The sequence below is a fragment of the Osmia bicornis genome, chromosome 13, assembly GCF_907164935.1.
Source record: "Osmia bicornis bicornis chromosome 13, iOsmBic2.1, whole genome shotgun sequence".
NCBI classification, from domain to species: domain Eukaryota; kingdom Metazoa; phylum Arthropoda; class Insecta; order Hymenoptera; family Megachilidae; genus Osmia; species Osmia bicornis.
The window spans coordinates 6,244,771-6,267,909 of NC_060228.1; the positions used below are offsets into that span (position 1 = coordinate 6,244,771).

General features: G+C 39.1%; 2 protein-coding genes across 11 annotated transcripts in view; one reads left to right on the plus strand and one right to left on the minus strand.

Annotated features, from left to right (window-relative positions):
• LOC114872610 (glutamate receptor ionotropic, kainate 2) overlaps positions 1-23,139 on the minus strand; it is a 169,457-nt gene that overhangs the window by 142,389 nt on the left and 3,929 nt on the right. For 4 of the 9 annotated variants that reach the window (XR_003788800.2, XR_003788799.2, XM_029179968.2 and 1 more), the window contains exon 1: positions 8,483-8,712. The exons of 1 other annotated variant lie outside the window; for it this stretch is intronic. The gene's annotated coding sequence lies outside the window, so the exon portion shown is untranslated. Of the gene's footprint in view, positions 1-8,482; positions 8,714-23,139 lie in introns of those variants that run through there. 4 more of the 9 variants (XM_046288467.1, XM_029179967.2, XM_046288466.1 and 1 more) reach the window with 2 other exon arrangements.
• The window catches only part of LOC114872611 (glutamate receptor ionotropic, kainate 2-like), a 78,038-nt gene continuing 63,701 nt past the window's right edge, over positions 8,803-23,139 (plus strand). Inside the window, exons 1-2 of one of the 2 annotated variants that reach the window (XM_029179975.2) lie at positions 8,803-8,906; positions 9,524-9,860. The gene's annotated coding sequence lies outside the window, so the exon portion shown is untranslated. Of the gene's footprint in view, positions 8,907-9,484; positions 9,861-23,139 lie in introns of both variants that reach the window. The other variant, XM_029179977.2, reaches the window with a different exon arrangement.

Here is a 23,139-nt window from a genome sequence, read left to right on the forward strand (position 1 = left end):
GAACGGGCATGACGTGCCTATTTATGATTCATATAAATCGTATCGCACGTAGCGTAGGTGGTTATACTCGGTCTGCTCCATTATCTATCGTGTAACGCGCATACGTAGCTTCCGTTATAACCGACAGGGACGCGAGGATAAACCGTGCCGTGAATATTTATCTACGACTATTGCAAAATAAACGCGCTACTCGAACGCGAAAGCTCTCGAAAATGCGAGTCGTATCGTAATTTCTCTTCTTTTTCTACCATTAACGCCTGCCACAAAGCCCGGCCAATTTTCAACAGCCATTTTCAGTCTAACGCAAAGGACATTATATTTTTTTCAACCGTGATAATCATTTGTTCTTTTTTCTAAAAAATATTTTTTTTCCTTTTACACAAAAATTAGGACTCTGTTGCAAAATTAATTCCACGGATTTTTGGAGATGTAGAGATTTCAATCATATAAATTATTTAAGATAGTATCTCCGATGAAATACCGTGTGTACGAGCATAGATAATTATGCCCTAGGGTTAGAGTAACATCTATATACCAACTGAGGAAATTCATCTCTGGAAACACGAACGCAGAAACATTAGGATTCCGTAACAGAGACTCGTAATAGAGGAACCGGTAGTGCCTGTTAGATGCTCCTCGCCTTACATGGGAATACGACAGCAGTTTGCAGCATTTGACGCCCGCTAAATTATATCTGGTATCACGGGCTGAGAGTTTCGTGGATTATAAACGGAAGGCCCTAATCGCTGCTATCCCGTGAAAGGAAAAGCTAGCGCGAAAACGAGAGAAGGGTCGACCGTATCTAATATCCTGGCTCATAAAGTTTTCTTTTTTCTGTTATAAAACAAAAAAGAAGGAAAGTTACGACGAGTAGGAGGGGATGGAAAAGGGAGGAAAGCTTTGCTATCACGAAGATGATATATGATCGCTACGAGTTAAGCTTTCAACGGAGCCGGGGTCTCGGCTGTAACGCAAATAAACCATTTTCGGCTCCCCCACGACCTTAAAATAAATCGGCCAACCGAAGGAGGTAAAATTGTATATTACGGCTCGCCTTTCCTTACTCCGGGAATCTTCGTCGATGTTATCCATAATTGAGGAAATCTCCATAAGCCAGATTCAAATTCACCGTTACTTCCTGCTTCGATAAACCTTTCTTTAGGCATCTACCGGGAAGATCTACTGGTACTGGTTTTATCATCTACACCGTGTTAAATTCCCAGTGTATTCAGAAAATTATTGACTACAGGAATCGTTTAAATTTAAATAAATCCCTTCTCGTAGCAGACAATTCTTTAATATAAAATATGGAATAATCAGGAAAAGCAATAAAAAGAACGATGATATTTTTGGAACGTAAGGGATGAAGCCAACGTTTAGAAATGTCAAAGATTCTGGCGCAATGAGAAATGGCCCAAGACAGGAATTGAAGATAAATCACACTGGAAGCAACGTGGGGGCAATGCTTTAATCATTGACAAGTACACGCCAACTGCTGAACTCGATGCTTTCGAACTTCTCCTCGGTAAACTTCCCTTGTAAACACGCAGCGAGAAAGCTTGGAGGGTATTGTTCGTACAGACGGCGCAGGAATTTGCCAAACAACCAACGAGAGATACGGATGAAATTTCTGGTTGACAGACGACTGATCGACGAGGTCAGGTTAATAGCGAAAACGTGCATAGGTATTCGAATAGATTCAGTCGCTTTGTCCTACCGATAAACAGGCTCTCGCCTCAGAAACGGACATTTCCGTCCAAATTTCCTGTCCACGCAGCGGGTTACCATTGTGCCTGCTACGAGAATCGATGACAAAGATCAATGTATTGACGACAGTGATTTACGAAGCTTGAATCCGGAACGTCCACCCTTCGCCATAATTATTCCCAATTTTCGATGAAACGTCTGTTCGTTCATGTTTCGGGAAATAAATTATACAAACGCGATATGTAGAGAGAAATTACTGTTAACCATTTCGAAGTGAACGCTAAAAAGTATTGGCACATTCGAGTTTCATTCAGATAATTGCAGTTCAATATAATATTCTTAATATCTATAATTTTCTGCATTTAATTGACAGTCAGTGGAAGAATGAAATGAAAATAGGTCGGCAGGAAGTCGTTCTGCTCAATCAAGCAATTTATCCAGAAAGTAGGACCCACCGACTGTTGCCAAGAACGAATGTACCCGATGTCGAGAGTGCAAATAAAGCAATGTACGGTTTTTGAAAAATGTATGTATATACATATGTACGAATGAAGCAGAGGATGGCCGGTGAAATGATGATGTACTTCGCAAAAACCGTCTCGAAATATTTGTCGCCGTCGTCGACGGCACAGGACGCGAATATGGTTCAATGTTAGCTGCTGCTAGAGCTCTTCTATGCTCGTACTACATCAACCCATCCGGAAAATACAACCGAGGCTCTACAGGAAGTTATACCGCCTGTTTCAAAAGATATTTCTAAATAGGAACTTCGATTGAGCATAAAAGCCAAATAATAAAAATAATGAAATATAGCAAAAATAACAGCTAAAATTTTTTCAAATATAAGTGCATGATTTCAACGTTCTAATCAAAGGGTTAATTTGTCACTTCGTGAAATTCTATTCAACATTTGATATTTTAATTGAATGAATAATGTTCCTATACTTTTTTTGAAGAAAGGAAGAGACAATGAAGGATGTACTCGAGGAGTTATTTCGCGATGAAACAACAGAAAGGAACGAAGGAGAAAAGCTTTGAAGCACACTGTACTCGTTCTCACGTTCCTTCCATTTGTACATAAACGCACGGCGTAAAGAGCAGGTGGAAAAAGGAAAGCCCGTGAAGCATGACAATGACATTTCGCCAGAATTTTTCGAGATAGACGGAACAACGTGAGGCGAGAAACAGTTGATTTAAGAAAGATGAAAGGATAAGAAATGGAAGAGGTGAAAAGACTCGGAGACGTTCGCGTCGCGTCCAGAATACGCTTCAGCTTTTTAATATCATCACGTTCGAGTAGTGAGCCAAGTCGACAGTTATTTCGCGACATACTTTCACTTCAAACTGCCAACTTCGAGAGAAATAAAGTCAGCGAAGGGTTTTTCTCATAACAATCCCTTATTTTACAGTCCGAACGTGGATGTAAAAATTTCCCCCAAGAATTTATCCCGACGAGGAACGATTCATAGATTAAAATAGGCGCTAATTAAAAACTCATTTTCAACTTCTTCGAACTGTGAAATAAAAAGTGGGATATTCGTTTAAAAATCAAAGTCACCGATCTCTCCCTCTGTGCACCCATTGTTAAAGCTCCCGGTTCTAATAAAAACTTTCAGCTATTAGAGTTTAAGGTAGATAATGACTATTGATCGGGTCATCGATCAGCGCCTATCAACGGCAAAAGTTCGAGGAGAAGACCAACGTATGCAGAATGGACCTATGAGCGATATGGGTCGCGTCAAAACCGGCTAGTATTATTCTCACATCCATTCAACCTATGAAACGATACTATCAGACATCTCCATTCGTTGTGCTGAACCATGAGAATGACAGTGACAGATGATGGTTATTAGCATTCGTTATTCCTGATAGTTGTCACCGAGGAGGTGGCAACTTGTGGGAAATAGTTTGTTGATGAACCTGTCGCACGTTATCATCTTACTTTTTATATCTTTTGCCGAGAAGATCCATTTATCATTCGTTCGCGTATAAATTGACGGAAATTAGTTTATTCAATGAAACGTGTTCATCGAATCAGTGAAAATATTGAAATATAATAATAAAGCCATTTGAAGCTAAAAAAACACGAATGCAATAAAGAGAGCGTAGCATAAAGTGAAATGATAAATGTGTAAACAAAAGCAACAACGAAAATGAAATATGCTATTGAATTGCTTCAAGCGTGAATACATTCATTTTAATTGAAATGAAATTGAAATAAAAAAACAATGGGACCTTGTACAAATAGAACAGAAAAAATATTGTTAATGTACCCTTGGGATAGTATCAATATTTGCAAATCTACTACAATTAAATTATTTTCAAATAATGGGATACACTGCACGCACCCAACACTAATCACAACGTGATAACAGAACAGGAGATTCCTCGTCGTCGCGCGTCGCAACGATAATTCTCCTTTCCGAACCATTAATATTTACCTCTGTTTGGATATCTGTTTTGCTGCAATATCGTATCGAAACTATCAACGCGTGCATCATCGATGAATTTCGTGTTAATGCAATATGTCAACGGCTTTCCATAACCACCCAAACAGCCTTAGAAATACCCTGTTCGACTAATAAGTGGACATCGATTGTGCAATTAACAATAGGTGCACCCTTGGGATACGTTTACGTTTTGGAACTATGCTTTCATTGTTAGGCTGTTCGCAATCAAGTTAGATGTTGCCCAACCACCGTAGATCGAGTGAATTAAGTAGAGGAAATCATTCGAATCGAAGCAATCAAATTGACTGTAATGGAACACAGCTTTCATAGAAAACAATTAGTTGACCGAATACTATAATTGTAATTATTTCTCTGAAACCTGAGAATTTTCTTTTTGTAATGTATTGTTTTGTCAAATAAAATAGTTATAAAGTAATATACTGAGACTAGGGTGCAAATTTTTCGATACTGTTGACGACACAGCAACTTTCTCACGAAAGAACTACTAAGTGGTTGGAAACGGCCACTACATCAAGGAAAGATAAGCCGCTTAATTTCGAACGAGATTAGTTTGGACGTTCAATCCCCTATATCGCCTTCTCTTTGGCACGTAACGGCGCCGGTATTCCTGGCTGAAGTTAATCTCGGGATTAATCCAGCAACGAACTTTCGTAACAGCAATTTTTGTTCTTTTTACAGTGGTCGTTCATATTTCCCATTTATATCACCGATTACAAAGATACCTCTTTGCACTCGAAACTTTTGTTCCCCTTCCCTTACATAAATAGAAATACAAGCACGTGAACGATTTTCGATGATTAATTTACAATATAATCGGACTTAAACCAACAGTCCACGCTCATTTCGAAACACTAGGTCATAATGACACAAAAGCCAAAGGGCAGCGTTCACAGCGATAATGAGAAATATTCCAAAGGAATCAGCGAATATTGAAGCGGATATGATAACGATTCTGCGTTTGCACAATGCAATTTGATCCTTGGTACTTGAATAATTTGCCGTACAATTTCGTGCCGCCTTGGATAAGCCGATATCTGTACGGTTTGCAGAGTCCATAAATTAGGGAAACAGTTCGATCTGTGCTCTTTGGTAATTCCCTCATAGCCATACGAGAGACTTGGTCATTATAACTTTTCGCTACATTTGCGTATCGTATCGAGTACGGAGTATCGAATATAATTCAAACAAAAGTACTGTAATTTTCAATACGTTAACCATGCCCGTAAATTTTCATGATGGCCTATTTCTTCATTGGCAATTACTTACGCGTCGAATGCAAATGTGTGGATTTATAACCCATTGAAATTTGTACTAAACTACGTTATCGTTCGATAAATTAAATTTAAACAGCACAAAATTTTGTAACAAGTATAAATTTATCAAAGTTTGTAATTTTTCAAGCAACGGTATTTTATTTTAACGGAACGAGTTAATCTTAGGGAATCGATTTTCTGTCTAACGAAAAAGAATCAATTTTTCCCCTAGTACAAGTCTCCCTGGGTTTTTTTTCTGAGTGGAAAAGTCACGGAATGACAAATGTTTCCTCAAGCTAAGTCAAGTTACAAAACGAGGTGCCTCCGTCAGCACAGGTAAGCAAAATCCAATGGAGAACAGTAAAAGAGAAGTTGACTGGTGTCACGGATCCGCAAACGCGAATTCCTGATGCTTTTTCATTGGTAAAGCAAAGGGAACGATAGAACCAGATCCTTTCATTGCCTCTTTACGAGCGTATAAATTTCTCACTTTCGGATCGAACACGACCCTTCGTCCCTATTGAATACAGCAGGGCGTGATATAATGCATTGATTTAACCTTCGCCCTTAACCATAAAGGAAATGCAGCATAAACCTCCCACGTCGTCGTAAACATAATGCAAATCGGAAGACTGGAATTTGAATTAAATCGTTAAGGTGGAAAAAATGGGAAAAATATGCACCCCTTTCAAATACCTTCAAAGTATTTATAGTAGGAACAGCATTATATAAAATTGGATTAAAAGTTCCTTGGTTTTCTAAATGATCTTCTATCTCTTTTATTTCATTCCTCAAATTTTGATACGCCTTTGACTTTGAATAAAATTCATACACTAAATGCTTTCTGAAAATTAGCACACGTATTCTATACCTTCTGAATCAGCCTTCTCCCAATTCTTTAAAATAAGTGTTTTTCTGCGAATGAAAAGCGCATTAACCAACGAAAATTGCAACCGCTTATGTTTCGTTTGCGAGCGTAACGAAAGCAATTTTAACGAGGCAGCTCGAAAATCACAGCCGGTTCTCTCTCGCGAGATTTTTAACGGATATTTCTTCTCCGGTTTCAGCCCACCGTCTTCATTGAAATATACAATTCAAAAGAGCATAACAAACGAGTCCATTCACAGTATTTTCAAACCTTAACGTTACTATTCCTCCGATGCGTGATCCGCTTAACGGATCGCGTGCAATTTCATCCACGCCTTTCTGATTTTCTTCCTGTTACACGTTCGAAATTCGTAGAAACCGTAGAATTTTAATACAGATATTCTATAGGGCTTGCCAGGTCATTGCGACCGAGAAACTAAGTAGATTTACTCGTCGTGTTCGAACACCGTATCAAGAAAGAATAAATAAAAAAACGAAATTACCGAAGAAGACAAGACTGATTGTGAGAGGTGTTTCGAGCTTAGAACAATTTCGATAAATTCACGACAAACTATCGACCGAAAGTGTCCCCGAGCCGTTCGCAATTTCCCGAAACTGCCGGCTGTATTTTCGAGGGTGTCCGTATTCTTTCTTCCCGGAATTGCAAAGCAGACGTAAAACCGTCGCCGACGGGTTATGGCTTAATAGGGCCGCTTTGTACTTGTTGGAAGGGTAAGGAAAAAAGGGCAAAAAAGGGAAAACAGGGCTGTTTCAGCCGGGGTGAAACTGGTGACGAGCAAAAAACAGAAACGAATTGTGGGAGATTTATAGCTGGTAATCGTATCGTAGACGGGAATAAAAAAATGTTTGATAAAACCGATTTGGAAGATAATAATTAAACGTACTTTAAACTAAGCTTACATTAAAATAATCAGAAGGAACTCGTGTTTCAATATTTTAATTATCTGTTTAAGAGACCCCTTTCGTTTCAAACACGAATGAACAGAAATAGTGTAGGCAAAGAAGCTTTACATCATCTACGAGTGCAAAGAAAACAAATTTAACAAGCTTTAATAGACTGCCACGGTGTTTTAAAGCCAGTTGTGTAAACTTTGAACGTGTTCTATAAGTAAACGAAGCAGTCGACGTCTAGTTCCCTCTTTATTACCTTACATTATTTGAAGGGATCGTTTGTGTTTCCTTTTGGAGTAAAATATTGAATTTTCTTATCTCCGGAAAAGAATCATCTGCTCGTACAAATTAATTTCCAATCGTATAAATTTTATAGATTTTCTCAAATACCTCAATCTACTTATGAAAATTTCAATTTAAAATTTACTCCCAGTTTAAAAAAAAATCCCTAAATCAAAGAAACCGAATAAGCTATTGCCAGTCCCCCCTTCCCCCTTTGATTCGAAGGGAAATTTTCAATCAGGAAATAGGAAAATGAAATGAGATTTCAAATAGCTAAGTTCACATAAACACGAGTCTTCGTTGGTGAGCGCAATCGATGGCGAAGACTCGCCAATCAGCTATCGTTGGATACAAGTCCGGGTTACTAGGGCATGGCGTAACATTATGACCAGGAAGAAGCCAAAAAAATTAGCGTTTGCGATCACGAAGCTCACGAACATTTCTTGCTTTCGCGATACCTATTCTCGTTACACTAACAACATGACCAGTCGTATAATTATTCGAAATGATTTCCCTAATTCATATTTAGAGCTACCATTAAAATTGACACTAGAAAACAGCTTACAAATATTGTACAGACATAGTAGTAAACAGGTTAAAAATGATTGAGTGAAAAGTTCGTCGAATCACTACGTAGGATTAATATACTATCTTATGTAATTAATATAACACTAATTCAGCTTAGAATATTATTTAACACGTTGACTGTCACGCTGATCAAATCTTATTCATTATTATCCATAATCTATTGTCTATCATTGCAAATATTTAATACGAATATATCGAACAACGTAAATCAAAAGATTCTCAACAAGATGGCCGCCATGACGTCATACTACATGTAAAAAATTTCAGTTTCACTCACATATTAAATCTTTTAATTATTTGACTATACACATTAAATTTGTGGTACCAGTCGTAGGATTAATAAACAAAACAAAATAACCTTATGAAATATATATTCTCGCAGTAAAAAAGTAATAATCTTACCGTTTGTTGGCCGAAAATTGGCGGTATAGAACCTCTACGGCAACGCCCCCTCAATTCTCCTCCTCTCAGCCTCTCCTGCGTCGTTTCATGACCAGCACGCCACAACACCGAACGTTAAATAACAACTGAACACGATTCGGAAACAGAATTAAACTCGTCTGCGACATTACACGCACGACCGTCAACAAATTCACGACGAGAATTGTGCGCGTCTACTTCGAAACCGCCAAGCTTCTTCACCAGCGTGACGCCTAGCGGTCACATAAGGAAGCAACATCGAATATCAACAAGTCTCGATTCTCGATTCTCGCCACCACCGTATCGGTTGTATCGCGTCGTATGTCACGAGCAGGCTTCACTCATGGAATGTTTTGAAAAAATTCTACGTATTTCGTTTGTTCTCGAGTTTCGTTTGCGTACATTCGTGAGTATTATTAAACTACGCACTTTCTAACGTATAGTCGTTATAAAGTCTTCAGAAATGAACATTTTAAATGTGCTTATGAAATTACGTTAGAGAACCACGTTTTGCTGCCTGTTATCAACTGATAAGTGGCATATTTAATTAGTACAATGGCTTTTTGACAACTGGCACCACAAATTTAATGTTTATAGTCAAATAATTGAAAGATTTAATATATAAGTGAAACTGAAATTTTTTACATGTAGTATGACGTCATGGCGGCCATCTTGTTGAGAATCTTTTGATTTACGTTGTTCGATATATTCGTATTAAATATTTGCAATGATAGACAATAGATTATGGATAATAATGAATACGATTTGATCAGCGTGACAGTCCACGTGTTAAATAATATTCTAAACATAATTAGTATTATATTAATTACATAAGATAGTATATTAAGGTGTTAATACAGACAACGTGATCGTACTTTTTTTGATTGCAAAATCGAAGAAAAATTCTAATAAATAGGTGCATAAAATATGCAAAAATACGTTTCTCTAGAGATATTTAAAACTTCAGAGACTTTATATTGATAGCCTTCGTTACATGCGACATGATACGAACGATCCTACCAGCGCGACGCCTAGCGGTCACTGGAAAGCGACATGAAATGTCAACAAGTCTCGATTCTCGATTCCCGCCACCACCATACCGGTTGTATCACATCGTGTGTCACGTGCAGGCGTCGCTCATGGAATGTTATGAAAAAATCCGACGTATTTCATTTGTTCCCGAGTTTCGTTTGTGTACATTCGCGAGTGTTATTAAACTACGCACGTTCTAACGTATAGTGTCGTTATAAACTCTTGAGAAATGAACATTTTAAATGTGCTTATGAAATTACACCGGCAAGCCTGTGCTTTCAACATGACGAAAGAGAGAACCACGCTTTTCTGCCTGTTTTATCAACTGGTAAGTAGCATATTTAATTAGTACAATGGATTTTTTACAACTGGCACCATAAATTTAATGCTTATAGTCAAATAATTGAAAGATTTAATATGTGAGTGAAATTCTGTACGTGTAGTATGACGTCATGGCGGCCATTTTGTTGAGAATCTTGATTTACGTTGTACGATATATTCGTATTAAATATTTGCAATTATAGACAATAGATTATTGATAATAATCAATAAGATTTGATCAGCGTGACAGTCAACGTATTAAATAATATTCTAAGCATAATTAGTATTATATTAATTACATAAGATAGTATATTAAGGTGTTAATAAAGACAACATGATCGTACTTTTTTTGATTGCAAAATCGTAGAACAATTCTAACAAATAGGTGTATAAAATACGCGAAAATACGTTTCTCTAGAGTTATTTAAAACTTCAGAGACTTTATATCCATAGCCTTCGTTACATGGGACATGATACGAACGATCCTATATATTCCTCTAAACTCTAACCTAACACACACGATTCGAAACCTCTGTGACACGATACAGACTATCCGAAACAAACAGAACACGATACACTAAGCTTTGGACTTGATAGGACAATAACAGACCCAGATATCAACGACATCAGATTCATGAAACACGTATGTAATTGATTCTGTACTTGTGAAACACGATACAATCAACGATACTTGTGTACCATTTCGACTTAGAGAATTTTAGATCATGGCGTCATAAAAAATCTTTGAAATTAATTAGAAATTGAAAATAGTACAATTCTTAGGATTGAAATAATTTTGAATCATTAGTTTGGAATTATCATCTATATAAATTTTTCTATTTGTCATTACAAACAATTAAAAAAAAATTTAAGATAACACTGGTGTAATATTAATTAACAAGTAGCAATTGGAAAACGTAAATTGAGAAATAAAACACACTCGATCAGTGTGTTAATAATTTTTTGCATATATTTTCTTAATTCTATCATTTTATGTATTTCCATATATTATCTCACTGCCTCTAATTCGTTTCGGCCAATAATTACATCAAGTGAAATTGTAATTTCCACGAAAATGAAATACGTTGACACACGGATACCCCTTTGTATCGTGGCTCAGAGGATTTCATACTTTTACCATGTTAAATACTGGCTTTCCATCAACGCGATGAACAGGGATTCGATATTAAATTTCAAATTAATTGACGTCGATACTGTTTGCGTCGTTGCATTAATTTCCTATTACAACTTTGATACATAAAATCATTAGTAGTATTTTATAATTAGAAAAATTCGTGGTAATTGATTGAATTCAAGAAACCCTTTGAATATTTGAATGCAACTCATAAATATTCATAGGTGTACATATGCTAACTAGTATCTGAGTGTACGTACCATCGCGTGTACAATGATGAATACGTACGTAAGCATAGATAGGTATTCCCTTGCATAGCGTTTACCCAATTTACTCGCGTCACTGCTGACAGCATTATTTGGATGAATGATCCAAATTATGGCACCTATAGTAGAGGGAACGAGACGAAACGAAGGTGCATTCGTATCTAATGAATATTACATCTTTCCTTGTTTCATTGATTATCAACTGAAATGTCGAAGGAATTCTAAGGTCGCGAGGGCTTTAATCTCTGGAGGAATCAATTCGTGTTAGTTAATATACATTCCTAATAAATGTACACAAGATTCACGTGCGAGAAACAGAGCAATTATCAACAGTATATATTATCAAATATCAAGACACTTGCAAAATTGGGATAAATTTAAAATAAGTATTAGATTTTTCAAGAGAAATTCTTTTGATCAGGAACTAACGATATTCTATTAATCTAACGGGGCAATTATTAATAATGAAGGGGTGTTTATTCTAATATAAAAATTCAGAAATTATTATATGATTAATAAATATTCCATATGTTTTAATACTTCTGAACGTCAGCGTACATGTAATATCGTCAATCGATAACCACGTACAGCTCGTTGACGTTCAGGAAGTCATAGTAAAACGGATATAAATGTAGCAGAGACACGTTTGAATCATAATTAGAGAATTACAGAGAGTTTGTCGCGTTGGCTGCCGCAGTAGAAACAGCCATACTCAATCAGACACATATTAGTTTGGTATCTCTAACCCTTTCCCATTTGAAACTTTCTATATCCAACCAGTATTTACAATGAAATATTTTTCATTATAATTAACAATCTCAAGAAAACTGGTCAATATTTCATTTTCCTAATTTCTCCCTTCGTTGAATAGAAATATCGCAATTTCCATCTTCATTTTCCCCAAGAACAACAAAATTCTTGCATCGAACGTTCCTTTGTGCTTGCTCTCACGCAAATACCTTACATGCGTATCGTATTCCCGCGAGACAATTCCAAGAAACTGTAAGGCGCATTGAAAACGAACGAGAGGTAGTAGTCTTTTTCCCGAAGCTATTAAAACATCGTAACGAGCATTCAGCTTCGAACAAGGAAGAGGACGCATTTGAAAGGAAGACACTAAGTACTATGAACGTTCTCCCTTGATCCTTGGAACATCAAGGAGAATCAGAGTGACCTAGATGTTGCACTTGAGATGCATTTTACTGTGTGTCATGCTCTCCTTGCTTGATCAACAACAACGAGGACGGAGCTACTTCTAGATACTCGATGAAACGTATACAGGGACCCGGTTGCGGGTGCATATGTGGATACTGGGTAAACCGAGCGAATGCACTGCACAGGTGGTGAACAGTAAGTGCACGCGCTACGTTGCACGCCTATAAACACGGAAGCTCGATCTACCGATCCGTTTCGGTTACGTGCTGAACATCGGCGCTGAGGCAACGTCGATGGGAATCCTCGTGGGAACGGTTAAATGCGCTTAACGATTACATCGCTTGTCTGACTGCCTCCTCCGAGGATCTCACCCCGCGTTGGAAAATCGACGCGTTTGTTGTTCACTCATCCGTCCCAATTATCGTCGATTTGACTCGTAAATACGCAGATGTCTCTTAAAGGGAGATGAGATAGAAAATTAAATCGAAATTCCGCCGTCCGAAGGTTTACAATACCAACGAATGCAAGTGAGAAATGCTGATTTCTAAATGTAAAACGATTTCCAAGATTCAGAACGAAGAAAAGACAATCTAGTTATCGAGAGTCAATGAAGAGCGAGGTTAAGAGGATGCAAAGAGGCTGAAACCGGAATTTAATCCGGCGGAAAGTTCAACGCGTTCGTCAAAAGAGGCCGGTATCGATGAATATTTAAAGCATCAGCGGTTGAGTCGAGCCATCGGCAACGATAGCTCAGTCTGGGAATATAGATAGCTGCGGGAAAACGATGAACACCCTTCCGCGAGAATCCTCTTCCTATGCCTAGCACGTTCGTCCACTTGTTTGCAGCTTTATCGCTCTCCCGGAGAACGAACAGCCGACGCGATACGGTTTCGAGTTTTCCCTGACTTTCCATTCGGGGACAAAGAGTCAGGTCGAGCCGGATGAAGAAAGGATTTGAATAAATTATTTCCTCGGCGTAAATCTAAGTCCTTGGTGACCCCTTTCCGCGTTTCTCGCCGTTAACGCGGTTGCACCTCAAACACATTTCATCGTGAAATCGTTTGGAAATTTAACTGAAAATAAATAATAAGCGTGCCATAACGGAGGCATTTTCTAAAATCGTAGAAAATATTGTCGGATGATTTTGATCGAATCCCCGTTTCGACAGACAAGCCGCGTTTTAAGCCGCAAATTCATCATCCTCAATCGACGAGAAAGTTAAATCGACGTACGGATCACGCTTCGACGTTAAACCGTGATTTATGTCATTCATTTAACGCCGGAAGATGGATAGAATGGATAAATACTCGGCTTCCTTGACAACTTCGAAACAATAAGAAAGCTTCCCTGTTACGTGGGTCCGTATAATCGATAGGAAAACGAGCTGATGCCAGTTACGTTACCACGAGAGAAATTCGATAAGAGATTCCGAGCGAACGCGTTGAAATATTTTCGGTAAATATCACACGCGACCGGAAGTACGGTGCTCGAACATCCCGGGGCAGAAGTAAGAAAAATTTCCCAGCACAACTTTTGCAAAAATGAACGTTCGTTCTTAAGTAAATCGTAGCGGGTCGACTCGGAGGTAGCCTGGGCCAATCGAAACATATCTATATACAGCGAATAGCTCGATAGTCCGTCGATTTATCGATTCCTCGCTCGGTCGAAAGCACCGGTAGCTTCCTCTCCCGTAATATAGAGGAAAGCTTCGAACATAAAGACGAAGATAGGGTGAAGCGAGTTCCTTCCTCGAATCGTCCCGTTCTTAAACCACCGCGGACCTTTCTGTCCGACCACTTTCATCGATATAAACAATGTAACCTCTAGCCCCGAGAAAAGCCTTCCGCAATTAATCACCCAGAAACCTCAAAATTTTCATCAAGAAGCTTTCTGTTCGAATAATTGCTGTTAAAATTAGAAAACACTGCAAGGATCTCCCAGAAAATACTGAAAAATCCCCAAGTTGAAAATGCAAAGATCAGACGATGTACATGTGGGTGCATACAGCCTAGATCAGAGGAGAAGGTAAACAAGGGTGAAGTAAAGAGAGGGCGTGATTTGGGCTCTATTGGTGAAACGATCGTGGCCAGAGGAGGACGTTGCTGGTAGACCAATTTCATGGGAACGTCAGCCGTGAATCACTGCCCACTGGGGACACTTAAACGGCTATATCCAGGTGCACAAAGGTATGTAGGGCGCAGTTCAAGTGAGGCCACCGTATGCAGGTCTACCTAGACGATTGTATGTACAACCCCGGAACCCGGGCAATCCGCTGAATAATTGCTCAATTCAATACGTAATCATGCTACTTCCTGTTCGCTACCCTCCGTCCATACCTGTCTTACCTCGCGCCGCCGCCCACTTGGCCCTCAATAGAGACATAATCCTATTTAAGCCGGTTATAAGCATATCCTGGCACGAGGTTCGAGTACATTACGTTCATGGAGCTAACTCCTTCGAAGGCTACAACCCTTCAACCATCGTAACGCGTCTTCCGGAATTTCTGACTAGCCGGAAGGTTCATTAATCAAGGTTCCTGCTATCGGTGCACCGTCTCGTAAATTAATTTTCTACCTGAATATTCTATGACTTCGAGCGTTTAGCCGCGTTACATATTTTCGGTGGAATAAATTACATCTCGTTATGTGTTACGTTCAGGAATATTCCGGAATAAAATTAAGTAGGAACTTTAGATTCGTTCGTGTAGGATACAAATTTCTATATTTTTAATTAATCTTAAAACGAACCAGACGTTTGATCAATGATAGGTTCTCTAATTAAAAAAGCAGTTTCGTGTATATATGTACATGGAATTCATAATTCGGTTAACTTTTGATGGTACGCGATCGTACACATTATGCTATGGGTATCTGATCAAAGGAGGGTCATTATATAGAGCAGCTTGCTCAGTTCAATTATCGATCTCTGCTCTTCCGTCACTTTCGCGTATATCGAATAATATGAACGCTTCAGCCCGATAAACGTGTCTCGCAGCATTGTTCCTGAAGCACTTTATCGCCTACTCGTCAGGGCATCAAACACACCGTATTAACGACTAATCCAATCGCCCGCCAAGTATAAGAGCTTAATGATTAGCCAATAAAAAAAGTATGAAATCGTTGGAAGAATGATTTATTCAGCTTACGTTCTTCGAAATTTTCTTTCTTCGCGAAAGTTTCCTAACGTGACTGCTTTCAATAAGACGGTCGAAACTGCGATCGTTTACAACTTTGAGAAACGATTTCCCTCGATAGGAAAGCAAACTACGAGCAACTAAGTATTTGTAGTAAGTCGTCGGAAAAGTAACGATATCGCTTTATTATCGAGAAGGAAAGGGTTTGTCAACAATCGTACGTTGTTGCATTTTATTCGCTCCGCGATCGCGAACAGTCCTTTTAATTCTATCATAAATCAAAGATAAATTATTGAATAAAAGTTCCTCCGAGGAAAATTTCTAACTTTTCTGTTTTCGTGCAAACGAAAGTCTAAGATTGCCTTCGAAAGGCGGAAACAAAAACAACTGGCACGTGTGGGTCGAACGGATAACATACGAGCGGTCGAAAACATGCAAACAGGGAAACAACTAAATTCGATAGCGGCAAGTAGAAATTCGATTGTTAGGATATTTCCCGGCACCTGTCCCGGCAAAAACTTTCCCTGGAAATGAAAGTTGTTGTTCTCTGGCCGAGTGATTAGTAGTTCTTGCCTCGTTAGACCGTGAACGATAATCCAACGGTTCCGCTAACAAAGTTGCGAGAAAAAGATGAAACTGTTAAAGCACGCACGTAGCGGGGCGTGACTGAAATTTCGTCGTTCAAACAAACTGTAAGTTTCAACCGTGTAATATCGCGAGCCTGGACCAGCGACAAGGTTCCCGCATTTTCATAGCAAACACCGAGTTAATTGCTTTTTAATTAGCCACGGTTAGCCGACCCGGCTTGATTCCGGCTTTTCGGCTCGATCAGCATACTGTTTGATCTGTCAAATTCTACGGAGTTTCTCGCATGTTAAGTATATCCAGAATGTCACTTGCAATGGTGGAATAGACACGCGTGCCGAGGTGTTGAACAAACAAAAGTTAACCCTTTTACGGTCTTGTTCGCTTAACTTACCGTTCAACGCTTTCGATCGAACATCCCTTACGGCGGTTACGGCTAACAACCGATGCATTCGATTTACAAACAGGCACAACGTACCGTGTTATTGGACACGTTCCTATCTGTATCCATTATTCGTCACGCGCGTACGCGCCCCGGCCACGTTGTAAATTATGCCAGGCCCCGTATAATGTCAGCTTGAATCCCTAAATCGAATCAAAATCTCACGTACCAACGATTGCTGGATACCGTCTATAAATATTTGCCTATGCCAATACCAACAACGATATCCGCACACGATGCGATACTTATCTCGATGACCTAATTCGTAGGGGGAGGAATGTTTGCAATGGATAATGCATCGGTGTTTGCCTAATGATCTTCGTGTCAGAGTTGGTAGAAAATTTTAAATAACACGAAACGAAGAAGAGTACAGTCGAAATTAATGAGCTAATTTAGCTTAATTTCATTTAAATCCATTTGATCCAAGACAATTTCCGCTCGAAACAGGTCGTCACAATGCGGGGGTGGCGGAACTCGATCGCAGGAAATCGTGCGCCCTTTTCCTACCGAGCACTCTCGCTCCATTAGCCAATAGTTGACTTAATGCTCGATCATTCGATTACAGAGCGTCGAGACTTTTTCAACGTGAAAGTTTCAAGTTCCGCCTGGCGATTAAGTTAAAATGCAATTTTCCTTTCTGAGCTCCGTGACCTCTGGCTCTCTCTCTTTCTCTCCTTCTTTCGCCACCTCCTGCACAGGTGTTTCTGCCGTTTATTTCGCCGGCAATTCTTCGTCTTCCCGTCCGATTCCGAAGCTCGAGCGTAGGAAAAGGTAAAGAGAAGAATCGAGGCAGGAACTTTCGTTGCGACCGACCGGTAATCCGCGTCGATGCGACGACGCTTATTATTCTTTTATTCGACGGAACGAGGGCACGAGGGGCCTCCATAGTTGCAAGTAGATGAGGACAATCAGGCCTTGCGGCTGGTTCGAATGAAAAAGTTGCGTCAATGCCGGAGGAAGGGTGGAACGAGACGTAAATTGTGCGGCTGGCCATGAATGTATAAATTGAATTTTCTTCGCTTCTACTTGTTCACCGTTTCTTACACTGTCGAAACGGATTCAGATTTCAAGATACCCTTTCACGGAATATTATATTACTCGACTATCGTGACACTTTCTTGGATAATCCATCCTTTGTGACCCAAATCGCAATTTTTAGATGTCTCTGAGAAACCACTCGGATATCCCCCGATATCTTTGCAATAATGAAAAATAAGAGTTCCGTTGAAAAGAATCGACGAAATTCAATGAAATTCTATTCTTAAAGTCGGAAAGATGAAATGATTTTCGAGAACAAGAAAGACGAAGGGCGAGATAGGGATTTACGAGCGCGGTATTAATATGAACAGTCGATGTTGCCTGGCGAGCCAAAAATGTAGCAGAGCGAGTAAGAAAGGGGTAGCGAAAGGAGGAAATAAAGGACAGAGTCGAAGAAGGGTAACGCGTTTTTATTCGACTCAGTCACGTGAAATAAAATAATGAACTGGCGAAAGAGAAAAGGGGAAAAAATAAAAGCTCCTTGGTAGAATGCTGAGCTTTCAAGTTCAGCCACGCACCGCGGGACGTATTATATTATTATTACCTGAGATAATAGTCTGGCGGAGTGCATTATCGTTATTTTCCTAGAGCGTCGATGCCTGGGTCACGGTTAAATACTCGCTAAAGAGATTTCCAGATTACCCTGGAGGTTAGTCGGACGCTGAAAGCGGTAAATAACGCGACACGCGGACCAGTAGATATACCGCGGAATTATTTACACTTGTTCACCGTAGCAAACAATGAATATTCAACGGGAACTCGGACGAATTAACGAGCCGCTCGATACGTAACGTTAATGAGAGCACGTAGACGAGACAGTGGTCGAGAAAAGAAAAAGGGCTACAAAGCGACTAGACGACGAATTGGATGAGAGCACGGTTCGACTGACAAATAGCTTCCACACGGTTCGCTGAAACACGAAGCCAGCTCCGAAAGCAATGTTCGACGAAATTTGGCAGGTACCGGTAGGGATGGAGAAGCTATTGCAGCTGCTTCCAGACTTCAATTTGTTCCACATTCGCTACCCTTTCTCTGTAGTTCCGTTGCATTTAACTTCAGGGTCTGATTGTGTCCTCGACACGAGGAAACTTTTAAAGATAAAAGAGTATCTCTCGTTTCCTTCAACCTTACTTAACTGACATTTTGAACGTGATAGAGGTCACCAATGACCGGTATCACAAATTTAATATAATCCAATAATTTAAAAAAATCAAACTTTGCAAGGGTTAATTTGGAAAATAAAAAATTCAATTTTCATATATCGCCATAGAATGCATTATTTTCAATTCTTCCACGTTCAATACTACCTATCGTTACTTATTAATCGCAGAACGATTTAACATCCGCAAAAGTTGCGTTCGTTTTTTCCACCGATCCCATTCGTTACGTTTTCCATCGAAACAAGGGAGCAACGGGGATGAACGAAAGACCCAGTGAGTCGGTGGTCCAAGTGAAAATTCAATATATCGAGCGTTTCGCTTCTGTTCAATACCGACCCTTCTCATCCCGTGCCCCGACCCCTTTTTTACCCCTTTTTTCCTGGTCCACTTCTATCGGGATGAGTGCCCTATGTACCTTGTGTATACGGTATCTACGCATCGGCATTGTGCAAAAGTCACACTTCACTTTATTGGAAAGCCGCCTTCTCTCTGGCGAATGGGTCGTGCCACAACGGAAATTGCAGGTGAATTCTTTGTGAACAGTTTCCCCAGGTCCGGCATTCGGACGAGAGTCTTTTGACGGACACGTGAAAGGGTAAATAAATGGGGCTGGAGGCGTGCGCGTTGATTGAAACAGGTGTGCGTCGTTATATCGGGACGCGTTTTATATGGGAGAATCAATGCCATAGAAAAAAAGAAAGAAATTGTGGGTAAGAATTTGTAGAAGAATCGTGAAAGAATCAATGCAAATTAAATGAAAAGGAAAAATCCTTCAGAAATCCATTTGCCAAAGAAGAGAAATGATAAAGATAGCAATGTGAAGGTTTGAAATTTAATAAAATATAGTAGAAATAATATTGCATTGTGTTGGTACAAAAAGAAATAGAGGTGAAATGGAAGACTTTTCTTTCAAGGATACTCGTTTCCCTTTGTTCAATCATCCGCGTAAAACGCGCAACTCTGCTTGCTGGATTCGGTTCATTTTACAGGCAAAACGCTTTAATTAATTCGCGAAATATGCAGTTTGGAGCGTGGATGTCGTTTCAGGCGCCGCTTTATCGGGGAGGTTTAATGAAAATGGAATTCCAATTGCATTTTTTATACGCGACTGTGAAAATGAACGGGACGGTATATCATGCTGAACGCCAAAGGGAAACTATCGCGGAGGCATTTAATTAATTTTGTATCTGACAAGGATCTATGAAAACTATTGACACATTTACTCTCTGATGGCTAGAAAGGAGATGAAATTAAAATTGAAAAAAGGAAACAAAACGTGTTTGCATCGAAATAATTTTAATTTAAATAAAATGAAATTCATTTAATATAAAAACCATTCATTTAGTAATATAGATAGGAACAATGGAGAATTTAATGGATATATAAGGTTTCCTTTCCATCGCTGATAGAGAATGAAAATAACCCTGCCACGGTGTAATTATCGGCAGCAACAATCGAACGTGACATTCGCGAGGTGTTTGGTTATACGAAACGCAGAATATCGATCATAACATACCGGTGACATGAAAATTTCATCAAATTTCAATAATCGACCGATAATCCGACACCGGTATCAATGTGTTACTCGTTTAATTACCATCTGCCTGACGCGTGAATTATATTCGACGGGGATTTAATAATTACCTCGATCAGCCTTTCATTAACTGCTCTTTCAAATGTCACAGTCATAATTATAATGTTGCGGGGACAATTGAATTTGAATACGAAATCCATCGGAAACCAGAATTGTTATTTGATTATATAGAAAAAGATATAATCTAAACATTGTTTGGTTGCAAAAAAAAATGCGTTTCCTTTTTATTGATTTTATGCAAATATGCTGCGGTGCAGCAACGTAATAGTGCATTTTCAAGTTTCCACAAAATTCCCGATGGATTCGGTATTGTAATAAATATTTAGCGAGAGAATACTCCTACGTTGGCAGACATATTTATGATGATGAACGTCGTGTGTTCGGTGGATTAGCTTACGAAAAATTTGGTCGCGTCGCAACGTTGGGAAGGCGTCGATGACAGTGAATGACAAATTGAAATTGCAGCTCGAAAGAGCGCGTTTCCAGACGCGAACGTTTATCCTCTCTGGAAGCTTGCTTACGAATTCTATATCCATCCGTTACTATGAATTCATACGGTTTTTAACGTATCTCACGTGTCAGGATGCACGTGAACGTTTTCCTTGTATTAAATGTAACAGTATATTCATATAAATATTGATTTAAAAAAGAAGTAATATCGGATTTTATCCTGGGAGGATTTTCCTATTTTGCAGGAATTGAAATTTTAATTTCTAATTTCGATGTTACTTTGTAATTGGAATAAAATTCCATTGCATTCATCGTTGATTGTTGGACGGAAGAATCACCTTGCACAGAGTCATTTTGCAAACAGTGATCTGAAACGCAAGCTTTCGATAGTATCACACGAATGCTTTGGGAAAAAAAAAATAAATTTGTCTGTCGATTCGATCGGAACATTTGTGACGCGAACGATCAAAATAAATCTGGTTGAAACGGCGGAAAGAGAGAAGAGGCGGGAGAAAGGGAGAGAAATATCGAGAGATTCGACTAATCGTTTGATCGTTTCGCGTTTGAGCAATTAAAATGATTGCTAGATTTATTTCACACGCCTAGTAGGTACATACCTCGATTTCACAAAAAATCGATCGACAAAGGTGGAAACAGTTTGGGACATGGGCAGAGACGATGCTCCTAATTAGATGACGTACTCGGTGCACTGGTCAGATAGAATCCACGGCTCTTTGTTCGATTTAGACAATTAAACGAATCCCATTTGTTTGCTGCTGATTATTTTCGAGGCGACGAAACGAATTTCACAGCGCTTTTACGGTCGAGCGACGCGTTGATTGCCTACTCATTTATAACAATGCCGTTCACACTTGCCTCGCGATTTTCACGTATGCGAAGCTGCTATATACAATGAGGTAGAATTAAAAAATCCCAATTATGTGACTATTTTTTACTAACCACCTGTCACGGAATTGCAATCACCAATATTCTCAATTAAAATGCATCCTCATATGAAATCATTTTAAAAGAGTTCATGTTCACCGTGGAAATTGTTCTGTGGAACTGATCGATGATGTTGATTGACGTAAATAAAAAAGAGATTCCTGCCAATAAAGGACCATTATCCCCGCCGATTTTTGCAAGCTCCATTGAATTCACGTTCCATTACAATCGCGATGACTCTGATATTGATTAGCTGAATATTAGCAACGCTTTTTTACCGGACGTGGATCAGCTCCTTTAGATTTCTTCAGATAATAATCTGCATTGCTGTGATGAGTGGCACTTGAAGAAAAATGGTACTGCGAGGAAAAACAAGCTTATGGTCATTTTTTGTTTTCTTTGTAATTACGTCAACTATGCTATGTGTAAAGTTGGTATAAAATATTTTTGAAGGTAGGTTTATTAATTAATCCCTTCACTATGGTCTTTGCTGTTTTTCTAGTTTTTCTATTTTTAAGACAAATGATAATTTTAAAGTCATCAAAGCAATTTTTTGATAAAATATACTTGATCATCACAAATATATCCAGATACAATGGTGTTCTTCGCTTTGTTGTATAATCAGTTACACAACACAACCTTCCTGAAAACTTTCAGTCGACGTTTAGCAGATAGCTAGCATGCACAACCACTTTGTCAAAGTTTCTCGAAATAAGCAAAGCTACGGTGTGAGAATAGTTTCACATTTTTTTTTTTTTTTTTCGTTCCAGTTACGTGGCGCACAATTCCTGCGGTTCCATAAATCTCTCGTTCCATGCCAACGATACAGCACTCGGTGTAATCGTCCATTTCGTACTAGACTCTCGTCGAACGATGGTTCCTCTATTCGTTCCCTCGTGAAAGTATATCGTGTATGGCGTGCAGCTATGCGTTTCTTCCTTTCCAGTTTCATTCCTACCCTCGAAATATATGATCGAACTTTTTTCAATGGTGTCAAGAAAGCAGTCACTGTGCACCGGTGATAAAGTTGTTTACGTGTCACGGTATATTTCATCTTTTTGCTCTTCCCTTTCGTCGAATAACAGATCCGATCATTAATTAACAGGCGACTTATCTGTCTTCCGGATACTTCCGACTTTTTCGTTGTTACGCAGCCAAAAAGCGAGGTCAGCAGTTCAGAAGATCAAACATTAGAAATAGGAAATTGTTGTAAGATTAATAACACGGAGAATTTAATTATAAATCATTCTAACAAAAATTAGGCTGTCCTTCAGAACGTTTCGCGAAAAATTTAATCTGCTTGGCCGTCGAGCGGCCAAGTCGGCGTACAACAGCGGGACTACATTAATTAGACCCACAATTACGGTAATGGGAGAGTTCGTG